The 19,939-nt window shown below is 32.9% G+C and overlaps 1 protein-coding gene across 3 annotated transcripts in view; it reads left to right on the top strand.

Moving 5' to 3' along the window:
• Positions 1-4,544: 4,544 nt before the first annotated feature.
• The window catches only part of LOC142340194 (uncharacterized), an 82,569-nt gene continuing 67,174 nt past the window's right edge, over positions 4,545-19,939 (top strand). The window contains exon 1 of one of the 3 annotated variants that reach the window (XM_075390702.1): positions 4,545-4,661. The gene's annotated coding sequence lies outside the window, so the exon portion shown is untranslated. Of the gene's footprint in view, positions 4,662-8,125; positions 8,296-8,659; positions 8,841-19,939 lie in introns of those variants that run through there. The other 2 variants (XM_075390701.1, XM_075390698.1) reach the window with 2 other exon arrangements.

Here is a 19,939-nt window from a genome sequence, read left to right as displayed (position 1 = left end):
CAAAAGATGCAAAAAAATCAATTGAGAACTCAAAGCAAACAAAAAGTTTTTTCGTGGCTTATTTAACCATTTGCATACATTCAGATGAAAATTTGCCATCAAAATCTGGTGGAATGCAACGAATGTTTTTAGTGTCACAGAATTTTGTGTTGAAAATGTCAAAACTATATCTGTCTTAAGGGGTTTTTAATCATTGCTGTTGGGGATTCTGAAAACTTATCTGTTTATTTAACAACGACAGCAGTATCCTGTTTTTTAATTGCTCTGTTTTTGTCTGAGCAATAAAAGTTCTCAATGAGTTCCGTTGCGCCAAAAAGGACAATTGTCAATTCTTTCAGTTTAAAGTTAATAGTTTTTGAGACTGGACATCAAATAGATTCAAGAAAAAACATAAGTGAAATATTAGTTCTGACTATTTTTGTTGTTATTTTTGTTGCGGTGGTCTAAAATTGCCATTGTTAAATCCCTGACAAATAAAAATGAGGCAAATCTGAGTCTTAATTTTGCTTTTCAATTAGTATTTGATCATCGACAAAAAGAGGCCATGTAATTCGTGAAAATAATGAGAGTTTTGAGTTTTTTCAGTTTTTGGTTTTTGTACTCGTTTGTTTTTTGTTCAATTTTGTATTTTTACTAATGAATTTCTCATACAATTTGTCTAACAACAAGTCCAAATGGTTTTCTGAGAATACATTGTTGAGACTTTTGAATGCGTCAATTTGACAGCGATGAGTTTCTAAATATTGTTTAAGACAATAACATGTTTTGGGAAAAAACTTCCTTCCTCAATTTTTTTGGTCGAAACCTCTTAATAGCAAGATATCTTTTCAGCATTTTGCTAAAGGTTATATGATAGTTTTAAGTGGATTAAGCTTTTGAAACTTTGTGGAAGGTTGTATACTGTTTTGATTGTTCATTCTAGAGGATTAAAGAAGTTTGATAACACTGTTATGAATGTTTTGTTTCATAGACGTCTGTCCTTTCTTAAGAATCTATCAGAGTATAAATAACAACAAGGATGCTCGTTAATGTGCGTTAATGTGATTTTCCGACCCGAGCTCATCTACATTTTTAACATAATTGTCAACCTAATGAAGAGATAATTAAAAATAGATGTTTGAGTTTAAAAGAAATCGTTACACAACCAAATTACTAATTGAAAATTATAACACCACGCCTCATTAAAGCGCTCAGAAGATCTGTTATTAGAAAGACTACGAGAAAAACAAACAGACGACAAAATAAGCAAAAACAAATTTTTTTGGCGAATGTACTATAAGAAGAGAAAAAGAAACACAAATATTGACCACTCACAAATGTTATATGAAAACGCTTATTGTCCAACAAGCAAAACATCAGTTACGACATGATATCAATGGAAAAGGGGTTTTAATTTACAATGAAGTGGATGGAACCTCTCCTTGATGAGATTAAATTACAAGTTGACGAAAAGAACAAAAATTGAAAAGTATAAAAAGTCTTTGAAAACGAACAATATCATGAACTTTAAAGCTATTTGCTGTAAACTGACTGCATTGAGTAACATCATTCATTTAATCCTTAATTAGAAGCCTATGAGACCAGTCAGCATTTCAAGACTGCATGAAGAATTTAGAAAATTTCATTAAAAAACTGGGAGAGAAAAAGGCCTAAACCAATAAAAAAGACGTTTTTGCTAAAAAATTTTCTTTTTTCACATACTTTTTAATAGCAATGGCATTGTTGTTTCCTTAACAAGATGATTTCAAAAGTATAAAAAATATAATAAAACCAGGAAAATTTTGAGAAAACCAGTTATATAACGTCATTAAATTCAATGGCTTTCAACGGAAGTCAAAAAGTACGCTAAATTATACCTCAATGAGAAAGAAACGATGTCTGTCAATCAAAAGTAATCAGCAGGATATCACAATAAAATTTATGATTATGAAAACAACAACAAATACATGCAAAAACCAGAAACTCATTAGAGAATTAAAAGAAGAAAATTTCAAAGCCATTGAAACCATAATTGTTTCTCGGAAATCTTTATCTATGATCATTTTGACGTCTTATCTAAGCCAATGGGAAATATCAATATTGGGATAATGAGATAAGATGTCAAAAGGAACCAAAATTACAAAAATCCGAATTTTTTTTTGAAATTATGAAATCTCGTGGCATCGAAACCATAATACCAATAGTTAGTATTTAAAATCGCTTAGCAGATTAATTATGTTTGCTTAAAAAAGGAGAGGGGTCATACCATTACTGAAATTTACTTATATAACATGAAAATAGGTTTAACAGAGGTTAGCGTTCAAAAAAATTTTGAATTTTTTTAAAAGTGTTAACAGCCACTCAATACGATAGCTCTCAGCGGAAGTTATATAAAAACGCAAAATTATTCCCCAATAAAAACAAAAGAATGTTTGTAATTTATAAGTCATCGAAAAGACATCACAATAAGTCTTATGATTATGAAAACAACCAAAAAAATCAAGCAAAACCCAAAAAAATTTTGGTAGAAAAGAGTAAGAAAGTGTCGAGGACATTTGAATCATAAACTTTTCTCTGCGAACTTTATCTATGATCAAAAAAATCTTCTTTAAAACACTGGGAATTATCAATATTGGAAAACTGTGACAAAAATTGAAAAGTAACCAAAATTACAAAAAAAAAGATCCAGAAAATTTTAAAAATATTATGAAAACTCGTGGCATCGAAGTCATAAAACCAATAGTTAGAAGATAAAACCGCTAACCATATTCGTATAGATTTAGTAGCAACGAAAAAAGGTCCTGTCATTACTGAGATTGACTTACAGTTCACAAAAATAAGTCTAAATTGGGTTGATGTCCAAAACCATTTATAAAAATCATTTTTTAAGTCTTAACAGCCACTAAATGGAAGAGCTTTCAAAGAAATCCAAAAATACGCTACCTTATGCCTATATGGGAAGTTTGGGATGTTTCTCATCAAAAAATTATCAATAAGACATCACAATAAGTCCTATAATTATTAAGACAACGACAAATACAGGCAAAAACCAACAAAAATTTAGACAAATTTTCCAGAAGAAACTGGCCAAGCTAATTAAACCAAAATCTTTGCTCTGAGACTTTATCTCTGATCCAGTGGCCGTCTTATCTAGGCCAATAAGAACTATCAGGTTTAGGATAATGGGAAAATATTTCATCAAAATTACAAAATAAAATCCGAATTTTTTTCTTGAAATTATGAAATATCGTGTTATCGAATTCCGAAAACTATTAGTTATCAGATAAAACCACTTACCAATTTAATTTTGGTTGCATTAAAACGGAAGGTGGTCCTGTCATTGCTGAGAGTGACTTAGTGTTCATGAAAATAAATTCAATTTCGATGAAAAGTTGAAAAAATTTCGAAAATTTGATCTTTAAAGTCTTAGCAGCCATTAGCTGTCCACTCAAAGCATTATACAGGTCTACCTATTGCACATTAGGAAATTGATAGCTCTTTTAGTTTGCGAGTCTATGCCATAGGACTCCCAAAGTTTAGTGAAATCTCAAAAGAAAATGAAAATTTCGAAACACAGATTCGAAGACAAAAAAACATGACTGATTCCTTGAAAACGAATAATTTATTCACTGGGCATCAGTTGACCATAAATTAGGTTTGACTTTTACAGAACCTCGATATGAAAAATGACTAGTCTCTAAATGATTAAAAAAACAAAAAAAAATAGGAAACTTTTCTAAAAAAAACAGCTCTCAAATTGAATTCGACATTTTTTTTATAGTATACATCCTCAAGAGACCAGAACTAGCTTTTTTATCGGTCTATTGGTAACACAAAACTGCTTCAATTGGTAGTGTGAAATGTAATTTTCAAAAAATATTTTATTGAAATGCCTTAATTTGAACAAAAATTTCGCTAAAAGTGAACAAAATCATGCAAATATCGCGTGTTCACACAAAACTTTAAACCTAGATAAATCTTCGAAAAACACGAAATTCAAAAAAATCTCTTTATTTTTGAATTCTACGCTGGACGAGTTTTTTAATGATGCCACTCACATTTCTCTACGATGAATATATCGTTCGGCCAAAATTGTCTGAACAAAAAAAACCCATTTGAGCCTATAGTTCCTCCCCCCACAAGTGGGGTCGGAACAAAAATTAAATTTCTTCTTTAAAGACAGTCTATCGCTGCCTAAATTGGTATACAATTGAGACAAGATTTTGTATGGGCCGGATCGGAAAACTATTTGCCATCGCACATGAACGAGCCTCCTTGTTTGGTTAAAGCTGCGACCACCTCAGATATTTGCTGTTCGAACAAAAGTGAATTTAACCGCAACTGGCGATCAAAGATTCAACGAGTAGACTGACCATGGCCAGTAATTTTTTCACTGACACAAAACTTAATGGCCATGAAGACGTTTTAAGAAGCGCTTTTGCAAAATGTAGCGCTATATTTGTCTGATCAAAGACGTAAATGTACATGTGAAATGCAAATGAGGTCATAAAGTTAGAGTATATTGTGTATAATTAGAGTATGCGTGGGTAGCATTCTTGTCATTTGCTGCCGGGTGCTTTAATAATGAAGTCTGGCTGTATTTTTTCGGTTATACTCATAATAAACAAATTTCCTTCTTTTATCATCATCATTGATACCCCGTTGTAATAATCTGTGCAAAGGTAGGCGTTTAATGTTTTCAAAATTCAATTGAACTTTTTCGACTTAAAACAAGAAAATTTTAATGACAGATTTAAAAATTATATCTAAGTTGGTCTTTTAAGGACTTAAATTTGGAAGGTTAGACTTAAATTCACAGCAAAAACCAATAAATTTAGTAACTGCCCATAGTGTGGTTGTCTTTTTCTGCCAAACTCCTTTTATTTGGGGCTGGGGGAGGGGCCTAACTGTTCAAAAAAATGTGTTGTAACATAATCAATTTAACCCGATTTATATAACTGGAATATAGTGTTTAAAACCAAAAAAATAAACCTCAGTGGCATAGCTGGCCATTAATAATTCATAAAACTTTTTATGAAAATTATGCGGAAATGATAAAGAAGAAATGTGGAAATGATAGAGCGGTGCTTTTCTTACACAATTTCAGCGGTTTTCAGCGTATGTACAATTTAAAAAATGCAGTTTTCAGCGCATTTTTTGCATATTTTCTAATAGCATAAGTCCTTATAGTCCGATCACCGACACAGTATTGAGCCTCCACTTGAATTGCACGAATTTTTGTTCACATATTACGGAAAGCATGACTCTTGTGAAAGAAAAGCGTGACGCAGGCTTTGCTTTGCCTTTCTTTATAAAACAGGAGCGCATCCAACCCAAAAAAATGAGCTAAGATAGAAACCTTGACTCCGAAAACGAGCCCCAGAATATTCTACTCTGTTTGATTTTAGCATATTTCAACAAAAAATGATTTTTTGCACTTCTAATGATTATTAATAACAGTTTATGAGCAAAAAAGATGTTTTTAATCAATTTTTTTGTATTTGGAGTTGATTTTTTTATTAGAGAACCAAAAATTTTCAATTTTGTATTTGTTTTCATTCGAGTATTTCAGGTATATGTAAAGAATTTTACTTCATCTATAATAACAACAAAATTGTCACGTTCTTAAATCAACATATAACCAGTTGCAATCAACTGGAAACCTAAAACAGAATAAAGGCTCGGTAGTGAGCGTTTGCACATAATGCTCTAAATATTATTAATTCCATATTTTTGATTTTTTTATGTACCAAATGAGGAGGAGATTAAAAAACCCTTCAAAAATACCAAAAACCAATAGTTATCGATTGAAATCATTACACAGCTGCTCTTATACATCCCTAATAATCTATTTAGACCTGACAATATTCAGAAATTTTGATACGATTACAAATCAAAGGAAAACATGAGAAACCCAAACCTTCAATAAATTTTGCGAGAAAACTGTGTCTAAGCCACTGAAAGCATAATGATATGACTAAAATCTTAAGATACGATCAATTGCCTTAATGAGAAATGATAACAAAAACCTTACAAAAACGTCAAATAGCTTAGAATAAAAAACAAATTATGAGAATTCGCATCTTCAACGCCAGAACATCATTAATAAAATAAAAATGCGAACGAATTTTCTCTAATTAGAGTTTCAAATTGACATAAATAGGATAAGAAATTTGCAAAGCTCAAAATTTTTAACAAATAAAGATAAGAATTCATACCAACCGTAAACCTCGAAATAAAAATATTCCATCAATTTTTTGTAACTCTTTTGGAAGCCAATTGGACCTGCCGTTAGTGAGGCTACGTTGAAAGTCCACAAAAAACAACGCATAGAGGCAAAACGCATAATGTATCAAACCTGTTTACGGAAACACAGTGTTGAAGCCAGAAAAATCGTGAGCTTTCTGCTGAAAATATCACTCGTTCATTGGGCCTCATCTACATGTAAGTGCATTTTATTATGAATTTTTGATAACTCTCGAGTTAAATTAGCAACGTCAGAATTTTAACTCTAGATCAAAATTTTGAGGTTTGTACTGGCAAATTTAATAAAAGTGGGCTAAAGAAGCAAATTTAGTGCTTTTTTGATGAAATGGTGAATCATTAAAATTTCAACCAGAAATGAATACGAAATAAGGCCAGTTACTCAAACAGTTACGCAAAAACCAAAATAAAAAACTTGTTAACTATAAATTTCGCTCTGAAGGGGCTATATAATGATACCGTTCACAACTCTCTACGAATATATCGATCTACCATAATCCACTGAACAAAAAACCAGATAACCATATGATACTTCCCCCTCTTACGTGAGTCCTAACAATATATTTTTGATAAGTTTAAGGTTATTATGCCAAGTTTCGTTGACACGAAGTTCATGCGCTTGATGCCTGGGAAAAATCGTCTATTTAATTAAAATAAAACGAGAAAAGTTTCCGTTTCATTTTCCATATACTGAGGAATAAATTTTGCTTGACTAGTTGATTGGGATTTCTGAGTATCATATAGACACTTTTTTGTTTAAATTTTAAAGTCTTTTCAGTTTTTCTAGTACAGAACTAAAGCCATCAATCAAAAAGTCAAACGGACCAATTATTGCTTTGAATTAATCAAACCAAGAGACAAAATAAGCAAGTTATCGGCATTACCGTTTTATATTTTAGTTTTGCTGGTAAAAAATTTTCAAATGTTTAAAGAAATTTATGAACTTTTTTCGTGCTCTCTTGTTTGTTTCAGACACTCAAACACTCAAACAATGCACGATAGCAGTACAAATAGTTTAGTGTTATTACATACGTGTAAATTTTTCTCATCACATAGTGGTCTGTGAAATGACTCTGCTGAAACTTTATGCATTATTTTTGTAACCGAGGAATTTTATTTTCTTCTCACCCAGAAAAAAATAGCAGATTTTCTCGCTGTTTACATGGAGAGGTACAGTGTTGCCAATAGACAGTAATTTTTGTCCTCGATGATACTGAATTGAGTTTTTAGCTGGTGAAATCAGTGAACAAATAAATAAGCATGGTGGCATTGAGACTAACGGTGGTGGTTATACCTGATAATTTACATGGATAAGTTAAAAATAATATTTTACAATGATAAGTCCAAAATGATAAGTTACAATGGTTTGTTAAAAAAAACTTTGAGAAAAATCATGGTTTTTCAAATATAGGTTCACTAATTTTGTGACGGCTACTCATTGCTTGAAGGGGTCTGGTTGTAAACTCTTGGTATTATCAATATTTTTATTTAACATTGCTGGCCACCTAAATTCCTGGTTTTCAAGTGTCAACAATCTAATTCTAATTATAACTAAAGAAAAAAAGTTATAACTAGGTTAACTATAAACTGATTTCTCAATTTTGCAATTTTGTCAATTGAATTTCTCGATTTCAAATGTCGTCTCAGAATTCCGTCGGCCTATTGTTCACACTGAATATTTTTGCAGTACACCTTTGACCTAAAAAAGATTTCGGTTGCGTCTTTGATGTTTTCCAACTGAATAAGAAAATCATTCAGGAATAAAATTCAGCGAGTTATTTAAGTTAATATTCATCAACTTACTCTTAATAACATTTTGTCTCTTAAAACTTTGCAGATATTTTCTGTACGTTCATATAATACTTCTCTATTTCATTGATGGATCATTCAAGCATACAAATTTCACGACTAATCGAGAAGTTCAAACATTCCCATGTCGATCCAAATGATTCAAATCGCGTTTTATCATTCGAAAAATTATAAGAATAGTTCAAGGAAAATTTGATCTTATACATAAAAGTAAGACTCACGTTAAAATCGACACTCTCACAGGTATTAATTGCAATCTTTCAGCTATAAACCAATATTTGCCATTTTTCATATTTTTTGGGATAATTTTTGTGATCCATTTATAAATTTATATTAAATAGTTTGTAGTTATTCATTTTTTCCCGAGCGCTTCGAGCGAACTCGCCTTCGGCAGTTATGCACAAAATGCAGACATGCGATTAACAATTTGATCACAATGAAAACAAGTAACAAACAATTTGTTTAGGAAGGTGGAAAACAAATAAAATGTTTCGCGTCGTCGAGGGTGGAAAAACCAAAATAAAACCAAATAAAAACAAATTGAAAAGGAATACGGAGAAGTATTTGGGATTTTCTCACCTATTAATAATAAATTATCCTCGGGTATCAATTTTCTCTAGGAGGATTATTACCTTATTCTGGTTTTTTCCTCTCTTTTTTCACCTCCTTAAACTGATGAAGCTTTTGTGATATTTACTGAACAGACCAACACTGTAGCTTTAAGGACTTGATTGCAGATATACAAACAAGTTTACCAACTAGCGAGAATTTATCTTCGTTCAACAGTGGTAAGTAGCAAGAATTTAGACTAACTGTTATGGATTTTAGAATCTGCAATGACTCTCTGGAATTTTTGGTAAGATCTGTGATAACTTTGATAAAACGTAACCCTGTCTTTATGAAAAGTTAATGAATTGCCTGATTGAGAGTTGTTAAGAAACCTTTGACACAAGGAAAAACTTTTAATCGGGTTTTTCAAGATTTAAAAAAAAATTTAAAAAACGGCTTGCAGAATAAAAATTGTGCCCTGCAATTGTGTAGTGTACGATCTGATAAAAGTTATGTCTGAAAACGTGTTTTTCGATGATAACATTTAGATCTTAAGATCTTACACAATAAAGCTTCCCGATAACTGGGAAAAACTCAATTTTCTCTATAATTTTTTTTCTGGTAATTTGACGTCTCTCATAACAAGTGCTCTAAAACACCTGCTCTAAGTTGGCATTTCGCGTCTCATAAATGCTGCTCTGAAAGCAAAAATTGTCTGGCCATGTTTGATTTAAACAGTGACGCATGAAAAACGGTACATCAAAGAGCGTTTTTTTATGACCGGGAAATCTTACATTGCTAGATCTGATTGCAACCTGAGCTTCTTCTAAAAAACCATTAAACTTATCCCGCTCGATTTTTATCGATCTGACGAAGTATGGTGCATCAGTAACATTATTTTGGTCATTATGTCCCCCACGCCTCAAATGGAAACCAATTTGTTAATCTTTTGAAATTTAAAAAAATATCTGTGAACAGATATTCAGGTATAAATTTTGAACGTGGCACTGAACACATTTTTCTTACAGCTAAATTCATTGGTTGATCAGTAAATGAATATTTTATGGCCTGCTTGCAATCATACTTGTTTGTTGAAAAAACCGGTAATGTATTTTTTCAAAATTGAAAACTAACTTTTCTTTCGTACTTTTGGTTCACTTTTTTCAATGTTATTTGAGCTACAGAATTTAAATATCTAATTTTTTTGCAATGTGCAGAATGTGTATGACAATAAACTGTAACATTTGTGTCTTATCATCATCCATTGCAAGATATTCTTTGAAAATTAACCTTTTTCTTAAAACAAAGGCCAGAAATAGTAATAAGTTAGGCATTGCAAGCCAATGTAATCGAAAAACTTTGGCAACAATTTGTGATTGAAAAGTGACAATATCTTAAAAATTTTAGCTCGTATTCTCCTCACAAGTGTGAAAAACCCGCACTGAACTCCAATTCGTTATCAGTGTAAGATAATTTAAATACAAGTTTTTTTTCGTATTTCAGTTCTGGGCAAGACCAATAATAAGTTTTACAAGTCTGACAAGTCTTGGCCAAGACTTGGATAACATTTGCAAGTTAGTTTCCAAGTCAAAACCAAATTTCCGAACAATTTCGATTGAAAATTTTGATTTCCAAGCATTTTTGTTGCGTGCCACAATTTCGAGGTTAGTTTTCACCTATTTTCCCAGAGTCCTTCAAAACTGGTACAAACTGATACCGCATAATACCAAAGGGCCCTTGGGGACCTCGGAGGTCACAATGGGTCATTTCAGGTGTTTCTGGGCATTTTTTGATTGCTCCAGCCCGTTTTTGCCCATATTTTACAAAAATTAACTAAAGCGCAATTCAGATCTTAATTTTATGTGTGACTTTTCGACTAAAGGAAAAATAACAAAAAAACCGTTGTGACCGATTCCATGTTGTTCAGGGGTACAATCACACAAAATACTGCAAATTTTGATTCTGTGATGAGTTATAGTAGAAATGAGTCCCAAAGATTCGGGCAAACGGATGAAAATGGCCAGAATTTTGCCTTGACGGTACCATGCTATCAGCTGGTTTAAGAACCACACCACCCTCTGTTAGTTTCAGTTGATTACTTTCAGTGTTCACATCTTTGTAGTTTTCCAAACCTATTTTGGACGATTTGTCGGCTATTTTTCGCGTTTTCCGGATCTATTTTAGATAATTTGTTACTTTTTTTCCTAATATTTTCAGAACTTATTTAGAACGATTTCTGAATTCATTATAACTTTGAATTTTGGCCTGTTAAGGCTCGGCCAACAGTCAGATTTAGACTGTCAAGTGTACAAGGTGCCTTGATCATAGCTCTGATTCAGTAGTGAACTGAGGCTTGTAATAAGACTTGCCCAGTACTGAAATTGACTGGCCATTAAATCCAGTAAAGCAATTGGAATTTTTGGAAGAAACTATTTCCGCCTTCATTTGGAACATTTTCCCATTAGCTCTCCCATCAATTAATGTCATAGCACAATATCCATGTTGCAATGCTTTCTGAGAAACGACCAATAGACGCAATCTTTAATAAGACAAAGATGCTTATTTTGCGACACATTTTTGAGTTCCCAATTTTTGGAGAGTTTTCTCCAATTTCAGTTTCTCGTCACAGAAAATGGAGGTTTTAATTGACCGTGGCCAATTCAATTTTAGAACGATATTTCTGAAGTCTAAATTTTTCTCTCGCAAACATTTTCCTTCAAAATGTCGAATTTCTAGCGAGCAGAGGCTTCTTGAATTGTTTTTTAGTATGTGCCGAAACACCGAATGTCCGAAGAGTTTGAAATAAATAAGTTAAACTTTGATTATCTGAGGGATGTTGATTGGTGATGTTGAAAGCGCTAAATGGATAGAAATTGAAGGAAATGAAAAGCTTTAATTACCTGATGTTGGTTCTTATTTCAGTTTCAGTTGAAGTGAAGTTTCTACTCGACAATTTGTTGCACCAGCTCTATTGAAAATTGGTATGATTGACTTTTTCATCAATGACAATAAAAACAACAATCGGTGGCCAGAAAGCTGTTCTAGCTAAAATTATTAGCTGATTATATATTCGTAAATTAAAAAAAAACAATGCGCTGATTTATAAAATTGCTGATGTTTAACAACGTTATTAAAAAGTGATTAAACGTTATTTGGACAACGTTTTTTGCAAGTTTTCCTTTTTCTGTTCTGTGTTTAATTCGGCTGAAACATTTCAATTACCTAATTGTGTTTCAAACCTAAAAAAGCCGATTTATTTCCCTACATTTCTTACATTGTTTATACACAATATAGCTGTTTTCATCAGCTTTTTTCTCAGCATTTCTTGCATAAATTACAGAGGAGGGGAATGACAACAACAACAAGACCCTCCTTACCTATGAATGATATCCGAAATCAGTAGTTTTTGGTATTATCTACATTTATATCCTGGTCAACATCGTGTGGGAAATGACCGGAATGATCGGAACATCAGAATGGGAAATGGCCGGAAGTATTCGTGGGAAAAGGGGGCTTTTTAGAATGTATAAGAGTTTACTGATGGAATTAGAACTAGAAACGTGTAACGTCTTAGATTGTGATTAAAATACAGCGTGCTTGGAAAAATAGGGAACATTGACGTCTGAAAAATGAGATTATTTGAAACATTTTGTGTGAAAGGCGTGAATTTTGTGTGAAATTTTGTGTGAAATTAAAGAGAGTTTGCGTGAAATGCTTCAAAGCTAGCCTTATCTAGAGAAAACTTAAACAGTTAAATCTGAAGCAAATTTTAACCGCAAAACACGGAGAATTTTTTTCGTGATCAATTTTTAAAGAAAACGCGAATTGAAGCCGTCAAAATGAGCATTTTAATTGTTGCTGAAAATGTAAGAAAATCATTAGCGAAAAAAATGATCTAAAAGCTCTGAATACATCAAAACGAATTCAGTCACTCTGCAAAATGAAAGGAATTCGCTACACAAAAAGGGGCTCAAAACTTTACAAGAATGGGAAGATAATGACAACAGATTCTTTTTCAAAGGAATTAGAAAAGTCGGTATTTAACAAAAAGTATGCATGGAAAGAAGCAAGACTATACAGAATTGGTTCAATAGAAATCAATGTTGATTCTCTACGACTTTAATAGAACTTAATGGCAAATAATAATTTCGGATATGAAGCGGACTATTCAGAGTGTGATTGAAAATTTTTATGCTCATCCATCATTATCAGTTTTTAAGAATCGTTGAATTATTGAACATACAAGGATTGGCTTATAAGTGCAGAGAATAAATATATTCCCTGAAAGGGCGTCTAAGAACCGGGATGTCAATTTTCTTTAGCATTGTAGTAATAAAGATTTAACAATTCGGAAAATCTTACTGAAGAGGTTGATAAAGTTTGGTATAAAATTTATATTAACAGCTAGCAATCAATTCGGTTTTAGATCTAAAATGTCGTAAGTCCATGCCGTTGCCACCATGAGAGAATATATTTTAACGGTAATGGCTAACAAAACAAAAGGGTAAGCTAGTTTAATTGACTTAAGAAAGCTTTGGATACAATAGACCGTGATATGTGATGAGTAAAACTAGAAAGATATGGATTCAGTGGTCCAAATTTAGAGCTATCAAAGAGTTGTTTTACTGGGTGCAGTATGTAAGTGCAGCAAGAAACAACAGAAAGGCAAATATTTTGTGGCGTACCACAGGGCTCCGTACTGGGCTCTTTTTTGTTCATTTTGTATAACAATGATTTCTCAACAGTTTGTAAAAAAAGCACTTTATTAACGTTTGGAGATGATACTACAGTTGAAAATGCCATTGGTGACGATAATTTGCTTCAACAAATGGACATCGAAAAATCTTCTAACTGGTTCAATACCTATAAATTAACAATTAATTGTGACAACTGTGATGCCATAAATTTCGGGAAACCCAAAAAAAAGTAAAACCAAATAATAATGCTCTGGATTATAGAACATTAAGTAACTACCTAGGAATCTACACTGATAAAATTTTATTATTATGTGATCACGTTGATTTTGTTGTTGAAAAACTCAACAAATTTGTGGAATAATATGTCACTTACGCCATATTTATCCGAAAAAACTTCTTCTAATGTTTCAAAATTTTTTTGCCAAATCGATCATAACTTACGGTCTTTTAGTCTATGCGAACACAACCGGAAAAAGTTTTCAAATTAAAATGAAAGAGTCCAACGAAAAATCATTCGAGCAATCTATGTCGGGAAAAGGATGAATCTGCAGTTCTTACGCTAAATGATAGTCAGATACATAGTGTATGAGAACTTTATGTGATTGAACATGTTACAGAATATTTCAAAAAATTAAGGTGCGAATATCCGCTACAAAGTATAATTCCGCAAAATTCAACAGTAAAAAAAGGCAAACCACTTGGAGTTTATAAGACTTATTTCCCCTGAAACTCTCAAAAACCACGAAAAAAAAACAAAATATAGATAGCTAACTTGTTGAAAAAACAAATATTTCATTAAACAAACAAGAGAAAAAACATATATCAAAATTCAGCGAGCTTGACATTCAAGGTTTTAAGGATGCTATGATCCTGTGTTACTAACCTTTTTTTAATGTGCGTGCGCAAGATGACATCAATACTTTTGGGTTGGTTATTTTTGGCATATTTGGGCACAGACATGAAGAGCAAATAAGCTCAATTTGTGTCTCATTTTGATTGTGTTCGGATAGGATTGTTTGAAATGTTATTCAATGCTGTCCAATTGATTCACATATCAGCTAGTCTTTGATATTCACTAGAGTCAAGGAACAGTAGAGCTGTATGCCCATATTAGGGTCGCTAAATGGTTTCTCCACGGTGACACATTTGCAAAGTTTTGCTATTTTTACATAGCGATAATTTTGTTTCACCGGTTGTTAACCATTTGCTAAGTTTTAAGCTGAGCAACATGCATAATAGATAAAAAAATAAACATTTCGGTCGTAGAAAACACAATTGAAAGTTTTTAGCAAGAGGAATAAAAACTTTAACAATCCTGATATCTGCAGTAAATTTAATGGTATGATTAAACAATTCTTTTTTAAAGAGCATCTCGAAATAATATGTTCTGGAACAATCAAAGTTCTGTTTTCTGGTACAATAAAATTCTCTTTGAGGTCCACCAGGGGGAATTGCTGATAAATTTTCTCAAATTTTTCAAAGTTAGCATATGAATTTTTAAGAATATTTTCTTCTTTGAGAAATCGTTTAGTGTCCTGATATTTGGGTTTTGACTTAATTTTCAGAAATTGGTCAAAAATATAATTGGTCAAAATAAAAAAATCATCTGTTTTCAGTTTGTTGCTCTCGCGAAATTTTGAGTTTTTAAAAACTATTTGGGAAAAATAGGTAAAATTTCGTAGATTTGAATTTTTTGGGCTCCAATTTTTTTATTTCGTTGCTTATTTGATAAGCTAGTCTCCTCTGTCAAGAAGTTGGATCTTACTAGTCCACTAATCTGTGCGGGCAAACTTTGCTCAATTTTTTTTTCAGATTTTCTTATTTTTCTCCTAAACGAGTACGTTTGTTCTTTTTATAGTAGTAGGGTGATTTTTCGCCTCTAAAATGTGTTTTCAATGTATCTTTTGCTTGACATAAAAATTTTTGGTCCCATGACCATTGAGTGTTGAGATAATTGAATATATTGTGTTGCAAGCAATTAGAAGGAAAATTGAAAAGAAAACGTAGGAAAAAGTTGCGGGTACCTGACAGGCGCTATTTGTTTTTTATCCACCAGCCTATGGCTTGATCGCAAACAATTGATCCACCTTGCCATAAAAATGAGACAATTTGAAAAAAAAATGATAGGGGGCAAGAAAGGCCATCAAGTCGCCCGCAAGAACCTCGCTGCACTTCGTTTTGCAGAACCATGATGCATAACTCGTCAGCCATGCATATCGAGTGAGTTGATATGAGTCAATCAAAATTGGACACATTATCACATCCAAACCTTATAAGAGCTATAGCAGCTGTGAGTGCTCAAATATGATTGGATCGATGAAGATTTGATTAATGTAATGCTTGATCTATAGTCAGAGAATTTGAGTTCGATCTACTATCTTTTGATCTTTTGATCCAGCACAATCAACACAAATTCCGGATGATAGTTTTGTATTTATGAGTTGTTGTCTATGCGTTGCGGGCCGTGACAATTTCTAGTGTCCGCGGGACTTGATATGAATCTATCAAAACCAATCAAACTGCTGTTATAGCCGAACATATTTTTGGACTAATAAAACTCATTCATTATTGAAAAAATTATTGTAAAACAGAAGGGGGTGTGTCAAACTCACAAGTACATATTTTTGTACCCAAATTCAGTTGGTTCTGATCTGGATAGTTGAATTATTGTACAGTATTATAATAAAGCAGTATTGCTCCAACTGTTTTTCTAAATGGTCTCAAAGCTCACGCTCGCTTCTTATGATTAACTGTGTTCAGACTATCGTGCGTTCAAAAACACCTGTGTCAGAACTTTAATGAGTTCAATTTTCTTTCCAGGCCGAGTAATTTTGATAGCACGGCGCCCCCTTGGTGCGTGTTTTTCTGTCTGGACGCATTCAGTCTTGGTCTGAGACCACGGCCTGTGATTCTATATTTTTTGTTATCCAGGGTGACAACCGAGTTACCTCTGACCTTGAGCTTGCAAAAAATTTGTCAAAATTATGCTCTGATTCGGCGCATAATCCGGGAATATAAATTGCAAAATGGTGCCAAATTGTGCGGGAACACGTGGGAAATGTGAGATAAGTAGGAGTTTGTGGAAAACATACGTTTTCAATTCTTAAGCTTTGATTTTAATTGGCTTATGAATTGTGCAAGTTGATTGCAAACAAAAATTCATTGTTCATTATCTTTTCACGGAATAATCAGGCTTTTAAATTAAAATCAGTTAAAGGCGCCAAAAGTCAGTCATTTTTTCTATTTAGCACAATTCAAATTAACTTACAACTTTACGCAGGTTTTACTTAAAATTTTTTACTGCAGTTTTGACTGTTATTTGACTGTTATTTGACTGTTAAGTTTTTTGACTGGTAGCATAGTTTCCGCTTTAAATAATTTAATAAACCAGTTGTTTTGAATAAATAATTTAGAAAGCCAGTCTCCTATTATCTTTCCAAAGTGAGTTTACCCTCTTTAAAACGCACTGGTGCCAGTTTTAAAATGCCGAAAGTCAGAAAATCTGCCCAGAGGTTAAAAAAAATGTCTGATGTTCCTATACATAGAGCCAAAAGGAGCAACCGGCATTTTCAGACATGCAGTTTGCCTGTCTGTTCCGGCCCACTTTACTGAGGAGGAACTATACGCTGCTCAACTCGTTTTTTTATTCAGTCAATTTTCGCTTATCAATATAATCATCGTACCGAGTTGTGAGTGGTTTTATTAGAAAGCTTGTGAAGCGTAAAGTAGCAAATTAAAAACATTCTTCTGAAATTTGCGTTTTCTGAGGAGGTATTGAGATTTTGCTGAAATTTTGAATTTTTTAAAAAATATGATAAGAAATATTAACGAGAGGAGTAGTACTGATTTTATGGTCATCGATAAAAAAATGAGGGTTGTTGTATTGTTTGATAAGACTCTTTTGGCTAAATTTTGTTAATTTTCTTGAAAATCAGCATTTTTTCCTTTTTTATGTTGCAAAATGGCACCTAATATGCTTCTTTAGCACACTTTGTCTAGATTGACCATAAGTGCAGTCATAACAGCTGCTGACACAATATTTGTGCAATCAGATGGCTTTCTTTCACCTCCGGTTCCGAGGAAAGGGTTCTGGAAATAATAACTGCTTTTCGCTAATTTATTTCGATATTTAATTAAAATGGGTTTTTTGACATACTACGATTTTCGTTTTTCAAAACATCTAATTTGCAATTATTCTGAACAATAAAGTTTTTAACAGCTGCGCATTGATAGCAAGCTCTGTTTTGGTCTCATCGTTGATTTTTGCGATGAGAAGGCTTTGGATCGTATTTTGGCTTTATGTTTTTAAACTTCTTTTGTATTATTTGTTCCAATTGTAGACAAGTCTTTTTTCATGTAGTTGTTTAAATAATGAGAGATGCCATCAATGTTTAAAGATGTCTTATGAACAAAGTCTCTGTTTTCTTAGTAAAAGTAATTGTTTTTACGGTTCCGTTAACAAGCTACCTTAAAATTCTATTGAACTCTCTTGTTTTTCAGCTATGCTTGTTCTTTCTGTAGTGTCATGATAAATTGGCTACTTCGCTCACACTTGGAACTTTTTTTCTCCTTTTGATGGACAAGCAGATATTAGATACCAAAATTAGTATTAGTCTAGTCATGGAACCTTTTAATACGAATTTTTTTTGGTTTTCATTAAAGAGTTCTGTCGTTTTTTTAAGAATTTTAAAGTTTTTTTAATTTTCATTTTAATTGCACTCAGAATAATTTCAGATTGGAACTAAGGTATTAACAGATTTAATTTAAGCACCAATGAAGTTCGAAATGAATGGTTATTTCTTGCTTTAACACCGCGTTTACGAAAAAAATTAGTGAACTTTTCCTCTCGATGATTTTGTTGTTACTTTGAATTCTTTTTAATTTGTATGAAAATTGAAAAGTCCTCAGAGCAATAATAGTTAATTTCAGTTGAAATTTAATTTTAGAGTTATTTTTGAGCGGAAAATTTTTGGCTGTTATGAGGTTAAGAATTTTTTTGAAACAAAATTCTTTTTTTACCTATGCTACGTTTTTATCTTGTTTTTGTCAACTTTAGGCTCTGGCTTTGTTTTTCATTGAATGACAATTTCAACTTTTGAGGTACTTTTTGCTGTATAGTCACATCATCACATTCATTACAAGCCATTTATCACAATAATGATGTTGAAAATAGGTGCAATTTATTTCATTTAATTTTCATTGGGTGGATTGTAACTTTAACCGCTGCGACACCTATTGCTACCAAATTTTCAGTGACCTTTTGATTTAAACACTCATAATTTTTCTACGACTCGAAAAGGAGCATTGAGATAATTGGAGTAATGAGTTTATTTTTTGACATTTTTCTTCAAACGTTGATTTTTGTTTTAGAACCTTGACTTCTGATTTTGATCATTAAAATATAACAGTCGCTAGTTCGTAAATTTTAGTAACTAATAGCTGCTGGTAAAATTCAAGGTGAAAAGAGCATTTCGGGATTTGTTGATCTTACATAAAATCCTCCTACCTTTCTAACCTAGCTCTCCGACCCACCACCCCCAACTACCTCCGAAGCCCCCCCCCCTCCATCTACCCACTTCACCCGTCCCACCTATCGCCCATTCGTACCCGACCACCCCCTCCTATAAGCACCATCGTAACCCCCCCCCCCCGCCCCCACCAACTACCGACCTGCGCCAGCACCCTACACCTACCTGACCCCTAACATTTAACTCCTATCTACATTCTCACCCCCTGGGACACCACCTGCATATACCGCCCACCTACCTTATCACCCCCACCCAAAATAACAACCCCAAACACCCCTTACCAACCTGCCACATCCATCTACACAACTACACTACTCAGCCCTCTCCACCCACATACCTATGCTGCCCACCTACATACCCCCTATGTACCTACAGGCAGTCATATACAATATATCTCATCTTTATTTATTAAATATTTTAAGACGCCACTGCTTGCAATAACAACTCGACTAGTTTAAAATTCCAGCCCATAGGGGAGGCAACTATGAAAATTAGACATTTGCATCGATGTGATTTTCTGGTATTACGAAAGTCGTGATTTAAGCCATTTGATTTTTACAGTTTTAAAATGACCAATCAACGAGATTAATAACCCAATGAAGTTGCCCTGCATTCTCATTGGATTTCTAAGTTGCTCTCACATTTTGCCGTCCTATCAAACCATGGGATCTCAACCCGCGATTACTTTTGAATTTTCAGCCGCTCAATTTTTTACAAACATTTTTTTGCACCGCCGATAAAAGGGAAAAGCCAGAACAATTTCTGAAAACAGTTCCAAGAAAAATTTCCCGTCTAAAGAGTTTACGTTCAAAAAACAGTTGTCAGGCAGAAGTTCTGCGTGTTTTCGCTTCACTTTTTTCAACATTTTTCAAATTAAAGATAATTAGCAGGTATTTAACCTGAAGAACATGAAGGCAAGCAAATTTGAGAACAATTTTGCTAGAAATTTTTTTTCCTAAACACGGAAATAATTACCTAAACATTATATCGAGTGCAAGACAAGACTCCAAAAATCTGGAAGTTTTAATCACCGCTCAAGCTAGCTATGTTATCTCAAAAACACAAATCTATCCTGTCTCTTTTTTCAGTTTATTTGTTTGTTTGTTTTGCCCT

The sequence above is a fragment of the Convolutriloba macropyga genome, chromosome 5, assembly GCF_964194025.1.
Source record: "Convolutriloba macropyga chromosome 5, txConMacr16.3, whole genome shotgun sequence".
Lineage (NCBI taxonomy): Eukaryota > Metazoa > Xenacoelomorpha > Acoela > Convolutidae > Convolutriloba > Convolutriloba macropyga.
The sequence above is the reverse complement of the archived record's forward strand: the minus strand, read 5'-3'. Positions and strand labels throughout refer to the sequence as shown.